Genomic DNA, 21,116 nt, shown 5'->3' on the forward strand with positions numbered 1-21,116 from the left:
TGACTGGTTGACTGGTGTTAGGTGGTCCTTCATAGACTCTATTTCTTGTCTCCTGCTCACGACTACTATAGTCTTTGACTTTGTCGGTTTAAGGTTTGCAGGCCCACAACTATAGTTACTGGTTTTATTTTTATTTCCGTTTATGTATGAACTGTTCCTTTTTCAGGACTGCAAACCCTTTAGAAAGACAACCCAAATGAGCACTAAACACAACTCTGAAAATCATGCAAAGATTCTCAAACAGATTAAGCTATACCTTAAGGACCATAAACCAAAGAATTCTTTGGCAATTAGAACTAGACCCTTCCTTACTAGGAAAGCCAAAGATTGTATTACTTACTACGGTAAGAAAAAGTAAACCTCACCACACTTTTTTGAAATACTGCAGACTCTTGCTCTCTCACAAGGATTGGAATTGACCTCGGAGCCCCTCTCAGTGGCCACATCTCTTATATTCAAATGTATTAGCAGCTTGGATGCTTCTCAACTAATATATGACTGGGCTCTTACCTTTGACAAGAAATTGTCTGTCTTATATATGATGTCTTTTAATGTTTGGGTCAAAATTTTGGCTACTTTGGATAAAGACTCCATGGAAGGGGTGAATGTAATTACCCAATACATAGCCCAACTTCCCTTTCTGTCTGCACAATTCCAACAAGAGCTTGCCCTATTCTCTTCCTCAGGTGCTGATCTGTCTAACTAAGGAAGCTATGCAGTCTCAATTACTCTTTTGTCTGTACCGGCTACTCCAACTATCCCACAAACTGGTGGTATTTTTTGTCGAGATAGTGCAGCCCTTGAAGCGGTTAAGGAATTTTAGAGTAATCTTTGTTTCCTCAATGACTCTAACCTCCTAGAGATGGTGGCTAAGATCTCTAAAGTTTTTACTGTCTTACATGTTAGACAAATTGAAATAGAATCCCTTGGGGTTGACCATCAGCTTTAGGTCCTGCCCAACAAAGAGTTCTTAGCACCCATTCTAAGTGAAACTTGGGTTTACCTTGCTAGCCTCCCTGCCTCTACCGCGGAGGATTGCAGACTCAAGATATTGAAGGAGGATAATTTCTCGACAAAGGGGAGCTCATCAAAGCACCCTTCAACCTCAATCTCATTGACCACTCCAAATGTCCCTCCAATGTTGGCCTCTACATCCGTACTAAAGTAAACATGGAATTCGCTAAGAGTAACCTAAATTTCTACACTGAATTGATTTGGAATGTCTTTTGACCTTATGTAAAATGTGCCTGCAAATTTCGTGACCCTAAAGCCTCTTGTGAATCCAGCATCATGTGCATACACACACACATACACACAAAGATGAGACACAATCTCAACTTTTATGCACAAAATATGTGAAAACATTTTTTCTCATCACTCATGCCCAAAAGTCAAGCCTCCTTTACGAGAGAGAAAGCCTCCTGAGAGAGAGAGAGAGAGAGAGAGAGAGAGAGAGAGAGAGAGAGGGAGAGAGAATTATCATCCATAGATGTCAAATATGACCCATGGGATTAAGAACAAACATTACAATGGGTTCATCTATGTCAAGAGATAGAGAAGGATCATGTGCACACACACACAAATATGGAGGCAAAAGATTGTACTTCTTCTTCTTCATAAACTCAAGATAAGAGGTCTAAAAAACATAAGGGAAACTAGTACAATGATCTTATATGAACCACTAGTGAGTGAGGTGAGTAGGCAAGTGTGCCATCACTCCGGTAGGTAGACCATCTTGGTGTAGTTCAACTGTAGTATCACTAGTGAAGAAATGCGTATCCACCAAGGTGTGCCAGTGATGATGACTGTCGATGATAGTAATCCAGTATTTGTACATGTTGAGCTTGACATCTCAACACTCCCCCTCAAGCTCAACACCATCTCTCATATGCCAAGCATCACTTGAAAGTAGCTTCGCCGCTCCAAGGGCCTTTTTGAAGAAATCTGCAACCTACTCATCTATCGCCACGTACTCTAGGTCAATGTCGCCTGATAAGGCCCTCTTTCTGATGAAGTGGTACCTCAATATTCTTTGTCTTGGCATGAAACACTAGGTTTCATGCCAACTGTATGCTGCTGAGGTTGTCACAATAGCTAACAACCGGCCTCTGTACATGTACTCCAAAGTCATGAAGTAGCAATCACAACCATGCTATCTCACATCCCGCCACTACAACACCCCTGTAGTCTACCTATGTACTTGAAAGAGCAATCGTAGGTTGATTCTTGCTGCTCCATGTGATAGCAACACTTCCAAGTGAGAACATGAATCCACTAGTAGACCTACAATTGTATGTACTACTAGCCAAATCTGCATATGTGTAGCCATACAACTACAACTTCACATCTGCCCTATAAAAGAGTGAATAATCTAAAGTAGCACTCACATAGCGCAAAGTATGACTCATTGCATCCAAGTGTGGTTTTCTGGGAGACTGCATAAACTGATTGGCCAATCCAATTGTGTAGCTCAAGTTTGGATGTGAGATAGTCAAGTATATCAATCTACCCACAATCTTCGTGTACATGGTAGCATTATCACGCACTTGACCTACATCATTCCTCAACTTCAAATTTTGATCTAGGGGCATTGCACTTGGATTAAAATCAAACATATTAAAGCCTAATGAAATGAGGAATGCTACAATCCTCTCATACCAAGCTCTAGGTGCTTTCTTCAGCCCATACAATGCTTTCTTTAACCTGCATACAAGGTCACGTAGCCTCATATTTGCACAACCTTGTGGCTACTCCATATACACAGTTTCCTCCAAGTCTCCATTCAAAAATGCATTCTTTACATCCATTTGTTTCAGCACCCATTTTTATGTGGCAGCCACTATAATAAACACACAAATGGTAGCCATCTTAGCTATGGGGTTGAACTTCTTCTCATAATCAATCCCATAAGTCTGTGCATAACCTTTGGCCACAGTCTAGCGTTGTACCTGCTCACATTGCCATCAACATTATTTTGTATTTTGTAAACCAACTTACATCCAATTTCCTTCTTATCCTATGGTAATGAAACCAATTCCCATGTTCCATTTTCATCAAGTGCAGCCATCTCTTCATCCATAGCTTGCGCCATTTTTCATCCTTAACAACATCCTCAAAACATGTGGGATCTACTTCCTCTATAATCTTCGCTGTAAATGCACAATGACAAGCTACATAACAGTCAATCTCTACACATGATTTGTTGCTCTTTCTTACCTGCATGGTCTAGGATCACTTCCAGGTGTCCTATTCCCTGCTTGAATTCTTCTTGCACCTGGAGTCTTCACAGAGGGTATGCAAAACTCCTCATCCAAACTCTGTTCATAACCATTGCTATTGCCATCATCATAACCAACACTCAAATTTGGCAACTTAGGGGCATCATAAACTTTTTCCTTTCCTTTCCTTGATACATTTGAGGAGTTTGCAAGACTCACTTTTTCATGTAACCTGTCACTCCATGGATTCTCACCATAACTTGCACTAGAGGACCCTTGTGGCCCACTCAAAACTTGTGATTGTGTATTTTTTGCAGCCACATTCTCTCTTACATCAGCCCCCAGATCATCTTTTACATTAGCATACCAACTTGCCATTTCATAAAAAACAACATCCTTGCTCACCCTCACTTTATTCGTGACAGAATTGTAACACTTGTACCCTTTCTGCTCAAGGAAATAGCCAATAAACATGCATTTTTCTACTTTTGGATCAAGCTTACTTCTTAGCTCATCCGGCACATGCACATAAGAAATACATCCGACCACTTTAAAATCTGGTACATCTGGTTTTTTACCACCACTGAAATTTTCTTCAGGTGTCATATAATGTACTGCAGTAGTAGGGGTCTTGTTCATAATGTAGACACCTGTACAACAACCTCATCCCAATAACAATGAGGCATGTTCTTCTCATTCATCAATGCTCTAGCCATTTCTTCATATTGCATGTTCTTTTGCTCAGTAACACCATTTTGTTGCGGAGCAGATCTGCATGAAAATTGCCTTTGAATTCCATGATTTTTCAAAAAACCATTGAAATCATTGGAGAATTATTCTCCTCCTCCATTTGACCTAAGACACTTTACATGTTTTCTAGTCTATTTTTCAACCATAAATTTGAAATTTTAAAATGCATAAACACTTGATGTTTTTTATTCATGAAGTAGACCCATACCTTCCATGTATGGTCATCAATGAAACTCACATAGCATCTACATCCACCCATACATCTGTATGCACTAAATCCAATGCATTCCTACCATAAAGGGTGCTTTTTCTTGCTTTCCAAATTGACAAGCTTCACATACTTTTTGCATTTCAACAACTCAAAATGTAGGTAAGCATGTAACCATCTCTTTAGTGTGCATCATTTTCAGCCTCTGCAAATTTACATGACGAATACGTTTGTGCCAAGTATGTATATGTGAAACAACATATGCACCTCATGAAAACATGGCAGCATTCACCTTGGGCACATTTACATCCAAAGAAAACATTCTACCCACTTTCTTTCCTTATGCAACTAGCCTTCCAGCCTTCTTATGCTCTTTGACAAAGAGACTATTGAAGTTCAACCTGACCTATAAACCCTGCTCAACCATTCGCCCAATAGAAACCATGTTCTTTGTAACATGTAGTACATCATCGAGGTACTTCACTTTACCATCTATCATAGACAATGGCACATTTTCTGTATTCATAAGAGGATGTGCAGTATCATCCCCAATTTCTACATAATGAGGACTTTGTAAAGTTTGCATTTCCTTAAACCATTCACCCTGGCTGGAAATGTGATTAGATGCACTAGAATCCACATACCAGACATTATCACTTGATTTTGCAACATTTGCAGACATAGTATTCAACATGTGATATATCACAAATAGTATATTACGCTCATCTGCATTACTACTAGTGGTTGGATAATTGCTTTCTTGCCTCCTTCCTAGATAGTCGCGCTCAAAGTGACCAAGTCTTCCACAACCCCAACATACTGCATTTCTATGTTGACTTGCATTATTGTGTTGTGCATTTCCACGACCTCTTGGACTCTCCCTACCTCAAAAGTTTCCTCAACCATCACCTGTGTTTTGACCATGATTGTTGTTTTGTTGTTATGCTTTGTGGTAGCTGTTAAGTATGGAGCCTGATTTACCCTTGTAATTTTCTGTGGTAATAGCGCACATTTGTAAGGCCCCCATTATGAGGAGAAGCCATCGTGCGTGAAGGAAAATCACTCACCGGAAACCAAAATTTTCACGAACAAGAATCAGGGGCAACTTTAAAGGCCTCGGGGGCGGAGGCCCCCGAAATTTTTTTCCGTCGGAATATTCTTTTTCGCCGGAATATTATGGCCGGACGGCGACCGGAAAGAGGTCGGAAAACAACCGATCGGTTGGCCGGTGGCCGGTAGTCAATCGCCGATGGCCGGTGGTAGGAAGTCAATGGCCGGCGGCCGGTGGCCGAATTCAAAAGCGGACTTGTCTTCTCAAGGGCGGCCACACATGGGCGGATTGGAGGGTCCGATTTGGACTTATTCGCACAAGGGCGGCTACACATGGCTGTCTCTCATTAGAGAGGGCAGCCCTTTTGGCCTATAAAAGGAGGCCATTTCTACACACATTTCATAGTGTGAAGTTGATGCAACAAGGTGAGTGTGAGGTGGTGAGAGTGAAGCAAGGCGGGAGCTCCATTAAGGGTATAATCCCTTTGTAAACTACTTCTTGTTTTGAAGTACTAAAGCCATTGAGTGGCTGCTTTCCCGTGGACGTAGCCCACATTGGGTGAACCACGTATATCGTGTGTACTCTCTCTCTCTCTCTCTCTACTCTATAATCTCGTGTATATAAATCTGTTTCTCTCCATTAAGTAATCTACTCAATTATCTATTTAGCTATGTCTTATTTCCTAACAACTGGTATCAGAGCAAGGTTTGCTCGTAGCTAAATTATCTCAAGGAAAGGATTCCTTGAATTGAGTGGGAGTTATGGCGGAGGAAGGGAAGCTCAAGATTGAGAAGTTCAATGGCAAAAACTACCAACATTGGAAGATGCAGATTGAAGACTATCTCTACCAGAAGGACCTCTATTTGCCACTAGGCGGTCTTGTGAAGAAGCCCGCAACAATGGCAGATGAAGCATGGATTGTCCTTGATCGAAAGGCACTGGGAACAATCCGGTTAAGCTTGGCGTCAACGGTGGCCTTCAATGTTTCGGAGATGAAGACCACGGAGGACTTGATGAAATCACTTGACGACTTCTACAAGAAACCATCGGCATCCAATAAGGTATTTCTTATGAAGCGCTTGTTCAATCTAAAGATGACAGAGAATGGTTCAGTTGCAGAACACCTAAATGACTTTAACACAAACATAAGTCAACTTCGATCAGTGAAAATCAATTTTGATGACGAAGTGCGAGCTCTCCTTATACTATCATCTCTACCGGATAGTTGGGACAGCCTTGTGATGGCTGTAAGTAATTCTATCTCTGGCACAAATACTCTTAAGTTTGATGATGTTGTGGGTGTTCTCCTAAGCGAGGAAATGCGAAGGAGAAGCACAGGAGAATCATCAAGTGCTACACTATCAGTGGAAACAAGAGGAAGGCTTAAGGAGAGGTTCAAAAACCAAAAGGGTCATGATCGCTCAAGGCGGAGCAAGTCACGCACAAAGTCAGTTCTTGAATGTTGGAACTGCGGCAAGAAGGGCCACGTCAAGAAGGATTGCTGGTCCAAGAAGAAGAAGGAGACAGAGTCTCAAGACAACAAGCAAACATCGGAGGCCAATGTGGCAGGTAAAGTAGAGCAAGATGCTCTAATTCTCTCATTAGACAATGTGTCTAATTCCTGGATAGTAGATTCCAAGGCTTCATTCCATGCGACACCACACAAGCAACATTTCCAAGACTACACCAAAGGTAATTTTGGGTATGTATACTTGGGAGATGATGAAGCTTGTGAGATTGTCGGCAAAGGTACAGTTTCTGTCAAAAGTGCTAACAGAAATGAATGGAAGCTTAAAGATGTTAGGCATGTTCCTTCTCTTCGCAAAAATTTGATCTCTACAGGACAATTGGACGATGAAGGTCACAACATTGCATTCGGAAACAAACGGTGGAAGATCTCAAAGGGATCTCTGGTGGTTGCCAAGGGTGAAAAAGTCGGTACACTTTACTTGTGTACTGTTAGCACGCAACCTTTCAGCTTGTGCAGCAACTACAGAAGTTGACAGTGCGGTGTGGCACTACCGACTTGGGCATATGAGTGCCAAAGGAATGCAAATTCTTCAAACAAAGAAGCTTCTACCAGGTTTGAAAGAAGTGGACTTAGAGTTCCGTGAAGATTGTGTTTATGGTAAACAAAAGAGGGTAAAATTTCAAAAATCAGGAAATGAAAGAAAAAATAAAAAACTTGAGTTGGTTCATTCTGATGTTTGGGGTCCTGCAAGTACACCATCACTTGGTGGCTCATTGTACTATGTAACATTCATAGACGATGCGACTAGAAAAACATCGGTTTATGTCATGAAGAATAAATCCGATGTATTTTCCATATTTCAAAGGTGGAAAGCCTTTGTGGAGAATGAAACAAGTACCAAGGTTAAATGCCTCAGATCCGACAATGGAGGCGAATATTGCAGCCAAGCTTTTGAAAGCTTTTGTGCTAGCAATGGAATTCGGAGGCAAAGGACAACCCCAAGGACACCTCAACAAAATGGGATTTCGGAAAGGATGAACAGGACAATCATGGAACGAGCACGAAGCATGCGGCTACATGCAGGCCTACCACTTGAGCTTTGGGCGGAAGCTGTAAGTACGTCTGTGTACATAATCAATCGGTCACCCTCAACGGCATTGGATGGGGGAGTTCCAAAAGAGGCATGGACAGGTAAACCGGTGAATTATGCATTTCTCAAAGTGTTTGGGTGTGAGGCTTTCATGCACATAGATAGAAGCCTAAGATCAAAGTTAGATGCAAAGTCCAAAAAGTGTTTCTTCATTGGCTATGGAGAAGGAGACTTTGGGTATCGCCTATGGAATCCTGAAGATGGTAAAATCTTAAGGAGTAGGGATGTAATTTTTAACGAACAAAATATGTACAAAGATTACTTGGAAAGAAACAAACAAAAGAAACAGGTGATGAGTACATGGAGCTTGAGGACGGTGAAGACTCAAGGACTACAAACGGTGACAATGTGCAACAACGTCAACCAAATGAGGAGCCTCAACCTATTCCCCGAAGATCTACAAGAGCAAGTAGACCTCTAGAAAGGTTTGTTCCTTCCTTCAACCATCTCTTGATCTCAGATTCTGGAGAGCCGGAATCATATGAAGAAGCTATGCAACATGAATCCAAAGAAGAATGGACGAAGAGCATGCAAGTGGAGATGGACTCACTACATCGCAACCAAACATGGGAGTTGGTTGAGTTGCCTAAAGGTAAGCGGGCACTTCAAAACAAATGGGTGTACAAGCTAAAGAAAGAAGAAGGTGGGAAGAAAAGGTACAAGTCTAGGCTTGTGGTAAAAGGTTTTTCTCAAAAGAAAGGTATTGACTTCAATGAAATATTTTCTCCTGTTGTAAAAATGAACTCAATTAGGCTTGTCTTAAGCCTTGTGGCTGCTCATGATCTAAATCTCGAGCAAATGGATGTAAATACAACATTCCCTCATAGTGACTTAGAGGAGGAAATCTACATGCTTCAACCAAAGGGGTATGAAGTAAAAGGTAAAGAGAAAATGGTTTGCAGATTAAAGAAGAGCTTGTATGGTTTAACGCAAGCATCAAGACAATGGTACTTGAAGTTTGATCGATGGATGTTGGATCATGGATTCACAAGATGCAACTCGGATCACTGCGTCTACACGGAGAATTTGGGAGATGGGAAATTCATCATCCTAATGTTGTATGTTGATGACATGTTGATTGCAAGTGCTAACATGCAGGACATCAAAGACCTAAAAGAGGAGCTGTCCAAATCTTTCTCAATGAAAGATTTAGGTGCTGCAAAGAGGATACTTGGTATGAAAATATCAAGGGACAGGACGAAGAAGACAATAAAACTATCTCAAGAAGATTACATCAAGAAGGTACTAGAAAGGTTTGCAATGCAAAACCAGTTTCTACACCTTTGGCTGGTCATTTTAAACTAACGAAGGATATGTGTCCAAAGACACAAGAGGAGATAGCCTATATGTCTAAAGTTCCATATGCTGCAGCGGTAGGTTCTCTAATGTATGCTATGGTTTGGACAAGGCCAGACATTGCACATGCAGTGGGAGTTGTGAGTAGGTTCATGGACAACCCAAGTAAAGAGCATTGGCAAGCTGTGAAGTGGATACTTAGGTATCTAAAAGGGACAACAACAAATGCTTTGTATTTTGGAGGAACTGATATTTTTCTAGAAGGGTATGCTGATGCAGATATGGCAGGTGACAAAGATACTGGAAGGAGCACTACTGGCTATGTGTTCACGGTTGGAGGCACAACAGTAAGCTGGGCTTCAAAGCTGCAGAAAGTGGTTTCACTTTCTACCACGGAAGCAGAGTATGTAGCAATGACGGAGGCAAGCAAAGAAATTCTGTGGCTTCACAGATTCTTAGAAGAGCTTGGATTCAAAAAAGACAATTGTGTCTTGTACAGTGATAGCCAAAGCGCTATCCATCTTGCGAAGAACTCAGCCTTTCATTCAAGGACAAAGCACATTGAGGTGAGATATCACTTCATACGCACTCTTTTGGAAGAGGGACAACTAAAGCTAGGAAAGGTGCATACAAGTGAAAATCCTGCAGACATGTTTACAAAGGTGGTCAACAAGGAGAAGTTGAGCTTTTGCTCATCTTCAATCGGCATTCAAGGATAAGAAGCCAGAATGGAAAGCAGTCACAGGTTTGGTTTGGAGATCAGTCTCCAAGTGGGAGATTGTTAAGTATGGAGCCTGATTTACCCTTGTAATTTTTTGTGGTAAAAGCGCACATTTGTAAGGCCCCCATTATGAGGAGAAGCCATCGTGCGTGAAGGAAAATCACTCACTGGAAACGAAAATTTTCACAGACAAGAATCAGGGGCAACTTTAAAGGCCTCGGGGGCGGAGGCCCCCGAGACTTTTTTTTTCGCTAGAATATTCTTTTCCCCCGGAATATTATGGCCGGATGGCGGCCGGAAAGTGGTCGGAAAACAACCGGTCGGTTGGCCGGTGGTCGGAAGTCAATGGCCGGTGGCCGGTGGCCAAATTCAAAAGCGGACTTGTCTTCTCAAGGGCGGCCACACATGGGCGGATTGGAGGGTCCGATTTGGACTTATTCGCACAAGGGCGGCTACACATGGCTGTCTCTCATTAGAGAGGGCAACACTTTTGGCCTATAAAAGGAGGCCATTTCTACACACATTTCATAGTGTGAAGTTGATGCAACAAGGTGAGTGTGAGGTGGTGAGAGTGAAGCAAGGCGGGAGCTCCATTAAGGGTATAATCCCTTTGTAAACTACTTCTTGTTTTGAAGTACTAAAGCCATTGAGTGGCTGCTTTCCCATGGACGTAGCCCACATTGGGTGAACCACGTATATCGTGTGTACTCTCTCTCTCTCTCTCTACTCTATAATCTCGTGTATATAAATCTGTCTCTCTCCATTAAGTAATCTACTCAATTATCTATTTAGCTACGTCTTATTTCCTAACAGTAGCCTCTTCCTTGGCCTTGTCCATGACCTGTACCACCAAATCGATAAACGAGGGAATGTTCTCTTGAAGATGGATGCCTCTTTTGAGCTCTTTGTCCTTAGGACCCAAATCTCACAGACATACTTCTACTATAGCATCATCATCGACTGTAACACCAATTGATGCAAGTGACTCACATATGTTATTTATCTTCAATGAATAGTCATTGATGGACATGCTTCACTTTTGTACATAGTATTCAGGTTAGTCTTCAGCCAGCTTCCTTGCCTTTGTGTTGGTCACATCCAATGACAGCAAGGTGTCCCAAGCCTCCTTACGAGATTGAGCATCCTGTATATTCCCAATCATAGTGCTGTACACTGACAGAAAGCCAGTACATGACCTTCTAAGCTCCCTAGTTCCAATCTTTAAATGTATTAATTTGTGCAGTAATCGCACCGTCCTCTGGTAGTAATGGTGCTATCTCATGCTCTGTAGTCCCAATAACCTTTGCCCATAAGAAAAATGGTCATTCTAAGATTCCAAGCATGGAAGTTGTTCTTGTCAAACTTCTGATTGATAACCTGGTTAAGCCCATCATTGTTGGATGACATGTTTCCAACCCTTTACACAGTCTTCGAGCACCCTACTAAAATTAGTCGGTTACCACCTGTAACCACAATCTACATGCATACATATGTTTCATTGTACTAAACATTGTCTATGAACACTGCAGCCAAACCAAAGCTTTCTGCACCACCAATATGTAGATCTGCAAAATCCCAAACCTTGGCATTTTTGCATGCGCACGAACTCTAACTCCAAAACGAGGGTCAAAACGCGCCGAAAATGAAAATTTGGCTACACAGCTACAGTCCTTTGTAGTCCAAAGGACTGCATAGAACCCTCAAATGGACACTCTTCAAGTGGAATCACCTGAATTGGAGATCGTTGAAGATGGCTCCCAAGAATACCAAAACCGCTTCCTAGACTTCTCCTGCTTGCTGCTCTAAGCTCCTCAGACACAATTAGGCTCTGATACCATGTTAAGAGATAGAGAAGGAGAGACCTTGAGCTCTTGCAAGCGTGCACACCCCCCCCCCCCCCCCCCCCCCCCCCCCCCCCCACACACACACACACACACAAAGATGGAGATAAAAGACTATACTTTTTCTTCTTCAGAAACTCAAGATAAGAGGTCGACAAAGCATAAGGGGAATACAAAATAAAAGGGAAACTATTACAACGGTCTAGTATGAACCGCTAGTGAGTGAGGTGAGTAGGCAAGTGTGCCATCACTCCGGTAGGTAGACCAACTCAGCGTAGTCTTGCTGTAGTATCACTGCCAAAGATATGTCTATCCACCACCAAGGAGCTCTAGTGATGATGACTATCGAGGATAGTCATCCAAGTGTCGTACATGCTGAGCTTGACATCTCAACAATCTAAGTAAAAGATGACAATACACATCAGTTAAGGACTAAGGGTCCATCGAAGGGTTAAAAAAAAGAAAGAAAAATAACCTAGGAGGGTCAACTATAGGGAGATCCGATTTGGGATTTGGATGATGGATTTACCACCTTGGTAGACTGCTCACTTACCTTTCTGTGGGATTCGTATACCTTCTTGAGCTTGTTTACTTTAACTTTGCGTTAACTTTTGGTCTATTCTTTGGTGATTTAGAACATTTTCCCCTTAAGAAGGCGATATAATGGACTTATCCATTCTTCTTTGTCCTTGAAGGTGAGAATAAAATGCTTGGGTGGCACATGCCTGTGTGGCATTGATCCAAGAAACGGTTTTAGGCTTGATGTTGTCAGGTTAAAGAATGTCATTGAGTTTGGCGATTGCTTCTTTAAGAGTGTCTTCATTGGTGCACCATGGTGAGTGAAATCCTCCAATCTTGACTTTAAGGCCAAGGGATTCTTGTAGTCAGCATTCTTGCAAACTATCTGTATCTTGGTGTCAATCTTTTTGTGTGTCGCTTCATGGACTTCCTTCACTACCTTGACGGTCTTGGTAAGGGAGGCTTCAACACCTTGGGATTTTGTGAGTAGGGCTTGGCTCACTGCTTCCTTTGTGTCCTCTAGCTTAAGCAAGGGTTCCTTGAGTCTCACACTTTTGCCAATGAGTTCTTAGGTGTGATTTTCTTGGTGCCCAATGAGATCCTTTCTTGGTGCGGCTACCAGCTTGCCACAAGGAAGCTCTTGCGTGAGATTGGGGTACCAAAGGAAGACATTTAGGCATCCTTACTACCTTGCCAAAATGAATGGGTTTAGCAAAATTTGGATGCCTAGATTGCTGATAATTTTTTAGGAGTTAAAAGGTTTGAAAGGTTACTTAAACCTTGATGGTTTGAATACTGCACTTGATCTTGGTTACACTAGAACCAAGCAATGATGATGCCAAGAGCAGTAGTCGCTAGGAGCTTCAAGTGTGTAGAGGAAAAGTGGGCAAGATTCTGGCGGATCTAAGGTTGGCCATCATCAAGAGTGTCGAGTCCGTAGATGGGCAAGTAGGCAAGGGTCACGTCTTGCTGAAGGTGGGTAGGTGGGCTAATGGCTGTTTTGGCTTGAGAAGGTCGGGCTGAAAGGTACCCCTGGGACGCGCTCACCCACTGGGAGACAAGGGGGGAGAGAAAGCTAGGGTTTGTGTAGAGAGAGAGAGAGAGAGAGAGAGAGAGAGAGAGAGAGAGAGAGAGAGAGAAGCAAGCATGGCCCCCTCGAAAGATGCATTAAACGTAAAGGCTACTATTGATAAACTGATGTATATGGACTTTACAAGCATGCAGCAATTGCTGAATTGAATATGAGCCTTTTTGTGATATTTGATGTGAAAGAGAAAGCCAAGTGGGATGCTTGGAAGGGGTTTTCACACGTCAAAGAAGAGGCAATGCAAGAATACAGCACGAAGGTCACCCATACATAGGAGGGTGATACACTCTCTTGGTTTTATTAGTCATGATTAAACGTATGGCATCTTGCTTATTTAATTAAGTATTCAAAAAGATTTAGTACTCTTAACATCAAATGTTGGCCTGCTACTAGTTGCTAGTATGCATATTTGGTTTTATTATTCAAAATTGAACCTATGACAGCTCGCTTATTCAATTAAGCATTCCAAAATATTTGTAATCACGTCAAATGTTGGCTTGATAGTAGTAAGCATATTTGGTAAATGGTTTTGAGTATATTTTGATTTAAAATTTTTCCATATGATTGTCCCGAGATTGCTGGTCTATTGGTTGAAGGGTGTTCACACATTGTTCGCAAGTAGGGATGTGGCCCCATTGTTGGTCTATTGGTTGAAGGGTGTTCACACATTGTGTGCAAGCATGGAAGTGTCACCCATGATGTCTCCACAAATGTTTGGCCCCAATAATCATGATGATGCACCTAGGATCTTGAAAGGGTGAAATTACCCACCTAGTGGATCTCCAAAGTACTGAGGCGTTCCGGGGCGGGCAACAAGAGAAGCGACCTCTAAACACCCTCACGGCTCCCGTGCTGCTCAATTGGGGTTGGGGCTACCTCAAACAAAGCAAAACAACAACAAACCCACAACCAACAACAAGTGAAGGGGAACCACCTAGTTATAGAGTGAACTAGGATGCAAAAGAGAAGAATCCTTGAGCAATACAAGCGACAAGGAAGGGTACACTATCACTAATATCAATGCTACACACACACACACACACACACACACACACACACACACTCTGAGAGAGAGAGAGAGAGAGAGAGAGAGAGAGAGAGAGAGAGAGAGAGAGAGAGAGAGAGAGAGAGAGAGAGTTTTGTGCAATAATTAAGCTTCAATTTTAATCATGATTTGATGTGGGTGTATAAACAACTTGGAGGAAAATCAAGAGACACAACAAAGTTTGATGATGTTGTGATCTACACATTCCCTTAGGGTTATGGGAACCCTCTTACCATACAACCCTCTTCTAATGTTTTCCCAAGCAACAAAACAAACACAAAAAATCTTGATACAAGCAAATACTACAAAAGAATCTCAAAATGAAAACACGTTACCTTAAACCAAACAAGGTGAGGTTGCCAAGTGTGAATTAGAGAGACTCAAGAGAGTTTTGAATCGTGGTTGCACCCAACTTTTTGATTCAATGGATGTGCACGAGTAAGTACAACTTTGATTGGAAGTTATGAATCACTCACTCCCATTAGGCAAAATTTGGACTCACAAAGGGGCCCTTTAAGGAGTTTGACTTTACCTCTCTCTACCAAAACGGGCGCATGGATAAATTTTTGCAAACAAACTCCAAAGTTGGTGGAGGTTCAACAGTTAGAATGTCCTCTTTAAGGTCTAGCTACTGATATATAGCATGCCATGAGATTCCTCATATTTTAGAAGATTGTTTTTTTGATTCACTTAGATTCCGACAGAGTTGTCATATCATAGGTGAATAAAAAAAAGAATCTTCTAAAATATGAGGAATCTCATGGCGTGCTATATATCAGTAGATAGAGCTTGAAGAGGACATTCTAACTGTCAAACCTCCGTCAACTTTGGAGTTTTTTTGCAAAAATTTATCCATGCATCCATTTTGTTAGAGAGAGGTAAAGTCAAACTTTTTAAAGGGCCCCTTTGTGAGTCTAAATTTTGCCTAATGCTTGCAATGCTACAACTAGCTCAAAGAAGCTTTCCTATACACCACAAGTAAGGGTATATAGAGATCTCACTCTCTCTCTCTCTCTCTCTCTCTCTACAACTAAGATGGAGAATAGTACACTCAAAGTAGTGAGCAATAGTGTAGAGATCATGCCTTTACAAAGGAGAAATGGCTCTATTTAGAGGTGAGGAGAGCCCTTATTAGGATTATCTCCTAATCAATATTTACATAGAAAATCATGTTTATCAAATTTTTGATATATTATTATGAGAGTGGGACTCTTGTCTCTTGAGTCACATGGATGTGGGCTCAAGAGGAGAGAATTATTGAGGTGAAATAGAGAAGATTTTGGAATCATATAATATGGTCCCTCTTTTGTATTATTTTGGGTGAAAGAGGAAAAAGTATATAAGTAAATGAAAATTATATAATAAAAGTGACTAAGGGAGTAGAAGCTAGTTTTTTGTTTTCACAAGGATGATGGTGGAAATGTGGTGGTGATTTGTATAAAAGAAAAAAATATTTATGATATTAGAGGATGTACACATTGGTAACAAAAACATACTTATGGTGCAAGAGGATGAAAGAAGGCATACATACGTCTAATAAAACACACACCTAGGTATACATATTTAAATAAAATACCAAAATAAATTTAATAAAAAATTCCTATATTTAGTCCCTATATACAATGAGATATTTACACATAAGAAGGCCATGATATACTTTTAATTTCTATTTTATTTATTTATTTTGGCTCAACTAGTTTAGTGAGTAGCTAATTGAGGGTTTTTAAGGAGATAAGGGAAAAGTCCCCTAACTCACACACGCCTATGTATAGTGAAAGTGTGAGGATAGCCACAGTGTTTTGAGTGATTTTGATAGGGTGAGGTAGCTCACTATGACAATTCCGGATAGCCAAAAAACAACTATCATTAGTCCTGCCTAGGATGATGGTACATTCATGTACCATCAAAAGGCTTCTTTTTCAATAAGAGTGGTTGCAAGCTATTTTCCGTGTTTTGTTCCTCAAACAAGTCTTCCTTTTGTAGTCTTCTTCACCTTGTCTTGAACTACTGACACAAACCAAGCTACAAGACCTACATGATGATATAGCTTCTTGGTGATGCTCTTGCAAATCCTTTGGTAGAATGCGACTCAAGTAGGGATTTTGTCGGTACCCATTCACCTTCTTAGGATGCTCCTTGCCATATAAATCCATGAGCTGATAGTAACTTGAATTAAATGATTTTTTGACCACATAATATGGACCTTGCCATCAGGTGTTGAATTTGGCATCAAACCTATTGTCAAGTCGATTCTCATACCTTAACACCAGCCCACCTTCTTTGCTATCCTTGTCCTTAACCTTTTTATCAAGCTTCTCCTTTGCTTGCATAGCTTTCCTCTTGTAGCACTTGTAAGCTTTTTCTCTTTTTCACTCAAGTTTGACTAAGGTAAGAAGTCGATCCGTCCATGTTTCTTGGTCATCTTGTGTCCCTTTGCTGTGAAGCTGCATGGTTGGAATGTTGAGCTCAATAGGCTGCAAGGCCTCTTGATCATAGACCAAGTGAAATGGTGTGAAGTCTGTGGCTTCCCTATATGTGGTTCGATACGGCCACAAGGCACCATCCAAGAAGTCATCCCAAAACTTTATCTTGTTTTGCACCATCTTTCTAATGATGCTTGCAATAACACCATTAGCCTTGTCCATTAAACCATTTGATTGTGGGTAGTAGGGTGTGCTATGACGATGTAGTAAAGCCCTTCACAGACTTCCATGAGTAAACCCTTCCTGAACCCCACACCATTATCAGAAACAATTTCCAAAGTTGTGCCAAATTTGCAACAAATATTAGTGTATACAAATATGCTCACTGTTTTTCCATTTAACCTTGCCACACTTTGAGCCTCTACCCACCTAGCCATGTAATCTACAACCACTAGAATGTAGAGTTTACCATTTTTTGTTCTAGGCAAAGAACCCATAGCATCAATGCTCCACTTTTCAAAGGGTTCATTTGCAAGCACAATTTGCCTTGGACCATATATCAATCTTCTATTTCCATTTACTTGACAATTGTGATAGATTTTACACCAAATGTTGGACATCCACATGCAGGCTTGGCCAAACATACCCTGCAAGCAAAATCTTCTTCACAGTTAACTCTTGGGCAAAATGACCACCACATGCCTCTTCATGCAAACCTCTAGAATGGCTGGAATTCCTCCATTGTTGGTACTCTTCTACACACCTGATCCTTTCCTCTTTGATAGAGGGAGCCTTCTAGGAAGAGATAAACGCTTTCCTTCTTCATGAGTCTCCTCTTTCAAGCTTTTGTGAAGTCTTGTGGAAAATCGCCCTCCAAAATATAGCCAATAATGGGAGCCAATGACTCCAATCCCTGGTATCTCGGTTGCTTGACAGCTGTTGCTACCATGATGACCTACACTTCTTTCTCAACACATGTAACTGATTGTTGTGCAAGTAAATTGGCATCTTCATTTTGTTTCCTAGGAATATGATATAGTTGCACTTCTTTAAATTGATTAAAAAACCTACAAATGGCATGAACTTTTGTCCTTAGGCTTTCATTCTTGCATGTCCAAATGCCTAAAATCTGGCTCATTAATGAGAAGTGTATCCCCTTTTACCATGAGACGTTGTATACCTTGGCTGATGCAATTCTTCAAGTAGTATGTCATAGTCTGCTTCATTGTTGCTAGTTGAACCTGGTAGATTGACCTTCTCTTTCATGAACACCACTCCTCTTGGGTTGAGAAACACTAGTCCTTCCCCTGCTTTTCCTATGGCTCGTCAAAAAGCTCCATCAAAGAACAAGGTAAAAGCATTAGGAATACTTTTAGGTGGTGGCAATGGTGAGTTCTTTAGGATTCAAGCACTTTAATCTCCTTCTCATGCACCCTATAAGTGAGGATCCCTGCCAATTGTGCACGTACACTATCTTCTACCTTGAAAAAGTATTAGAATTCTTGTAATTCCATAATCCACTTTGAGATCCTAGTACTAACATTCATTTGAGATGACACCCAAGGGAACAAATTTTTTGTAGTGAGAATTACAAAAGGTTTTGGTAGCAACTAGGATCTAAACTTCCTCACCACAAACATGAGAGAAAGCATCATAAGTTCTACTTCCATGTAGCCTCTCTCCAAAGCATTCATGACCCTACTATCAAAGTAGATGGGCTGCATCCTGGTACTGTGGAAACCATGTTGTAACAAAACAGCCCCAATTGTTTTCTTGCACTAAAGGTAACAAAGAATGTGTACTCCCAACAAGGAGGCATGAGTGTTGGTAGTTGTGACACAATAACTTGAATGTTACAAAAATATTTTCAAGCTCATTAGACTAAACAAACTCAACTTGTTGTGTCAATTTTTGCAAGGGGTGAAGTAACTCCGAGGCTAAGTGAATGAAACGTGACATATACTTCACCTATTGAATGAATGAGATGACCTCCTTAAGACTCTTGGGTGATGGTAACTCAGTAAGAGCCTTTGCCTTTGAAGGATCCACCTCAATGCCTTTGTAAGAAACTTGGTGACCAAGCAAGATCACTTCATCCTCACCTATATGACACTTATCGGGGTTAAGTTGACCTCCCATTTCATAGAGCTTCTTCAATCCTTCTTCTATCCCCTATAGATGCAACGATTTTGAGCTATAAATGCAAAAATAATCAATGAACACTCTAATTGAATTTCCAAAGAGTGCTCGAAACACCATGTCCATGAAGTGTTGGAAAGTTTTAGGAGTATTTTTCAGGCCAAATGGCATGACTCTGAAAGCATAATAATCCCAAGGAGTGATGAAGGTTGTTTTCAGCTGATCCTCCAATGTGATACCTATTTTAAAGTAACTTGAGAAGCCACCACAATCATACTTCTCGTGACCAGCTACATCATTTAGTATATCATCCTGAAATGGGAGGAGAAAGTGATATCTTTTTGTTGCCTCATTCAGTGGACGGTAATCCACGCACACCCTCCACTTGCCGTTCTTCTTGGGAGTGACAACAACGAGAGAGACCCACTCTAAATTCTCCACTGGTGGATAAAGGAAACCTGCTGCCAGAAGCTTTATTACCTCCTTGAGTAGAGCCTGCTCCTTGATAACTCCTAGCTTTCGTATCTTTTGACCTTTAGGTATGGCCTTAGGCTTTAATTCAATCTTGTGTTGAACAACATCTACTCCACGCATGTCAATGTATCCTTTAACAAAAAGTTTATAAAACTTCCTTAGCACACATTTGAATTGCTCTCTTTTGTCCTTTGAAAGTATTGTAGACAGCATACCTTCTAACATTCCTTCATCTTTCACATTTTGGTTCTCTTGAGGACCTACCTCTTCCAAGCGGTGACAAGAGGTCTCTTGGTTGCTTGGCTTAAACCTTAACCCCATGACTTTGATGGAAGACTCCTCTTAATGCTTCCACTACTTTTTTCTTCTGAGGTGCTATCAATCCAGTCTTCCTCCGTCTCACTTTATGATGATTCTTCATGGAGCTCCTCTTGGTGTTGCTCCTTCATGTCAAAGAAAACCTTCTTATGATTATCATCCTGCAAATCAACCTTCCACTTTCCCAATCTTGCAAAGATCACATTTTCATTAGCCATGGTCTTCCAAGGATAAATGGATAGCCACTTCCCTTAGTCAACATAACATAAAAATCCACTGGCTTCTTAATGCCAAAGGCCTCCATAAAAACATTTTTACAAATGCCTACACACCTTGCCTTGCTATTGTTTGCCATTTTCACTTTGATTTCAAGTGTCTCATGGATGCGCATGCCTAGTTTCTGCATGAGTCCCTCTATCATGATGAAAATTTGTGCACCCCCATCCACTAGACCTTTTCTGACTAACCTTCCTTTGATGTAATAGTCTAGCACCAGTGTAATGTCCTCATTCATTTCAGCTTGTACAATTTTTACTACAACATGCACACTCTCTTTTACCTTTCTCCTAATGCTAACTGCCTTCATTAAATCCCTCCTAAATTGTGGACATAATGCAAGAAAATAAGGCCATGAGATATCAGGACCCTTACCTCTCATGTCTTTCAACAAGTTGTATGGAGCCATAGCATGTCCAAGAGGGAAGTCTTGGAGGTTGATATGCCATCCAGTCCTCTTCGCTTCCTTGGTCTCCTTCCTTTGTCTTCTTGCCTCATTCATGGTCACTTTGTGATGTGACTCCTTCTTTATCTTTACCTTTTCCACGGCCACGCTTGATTCCATTTTCTTCCATGTCAATCTTATTTGAATTTTTCACCTCTCCCACATGCACATTTGGATCTGGCAAAGGTGGAACTCCTTCCACTTCTCGTGGAGGTGGTCTTGCCCCATTTGGTCTTTGCAGAAGAATTGGTTCTTCACTAGTTCCTTCACCTGTATTCATCACTGGGGTTAATTCAAGTTAGGTATCCCTGGATCCCCATGGGGCCAAGGAAAATTATACATCCCATGCCCAAATTCTCCACAATTCCAACATTGCAAAATTCGCTTAGGTCGTGGCTCTCGCTCCTCATCTTTCTTTGTTTGTCCTTTGGGAACTACAACTTGTGCAAGGTGAATTGACAAGTTGCTCAAGAACTCATTTAGCTTCTCAATCACCTTAGGTGTTACCTCAGGAATATATCTAGTTGTTGATGCTTGCAACTTCCCCTTGGGTCTAGGACCCTCTATTGGAACCACTCCCCTTAGGCACTTGAGATTTCTATACTTCTCAATAACCCTAGTTTTAGTTGCATCAAAGGTAGCAGGTGCACCCGCTTCAACTTTTATCTTGAGTGTCAGAAAGAG

This window comes from Adiantum capillus-veneris, chromosome 6 (assembly GCF_014529385.1).
Source record: "Adiantum capillus-veneris isolate H3 chromosome 6, ASM1452938v2, whole genome shotgun sequence".
Classification (NCBI taxonomy): Eukaryota; Viridiplantae; Streptophyta; class Polypodiopsida; order Polypodiales; family Pteridaceae; genus Adiantum; species Adiantum capillus-veneris.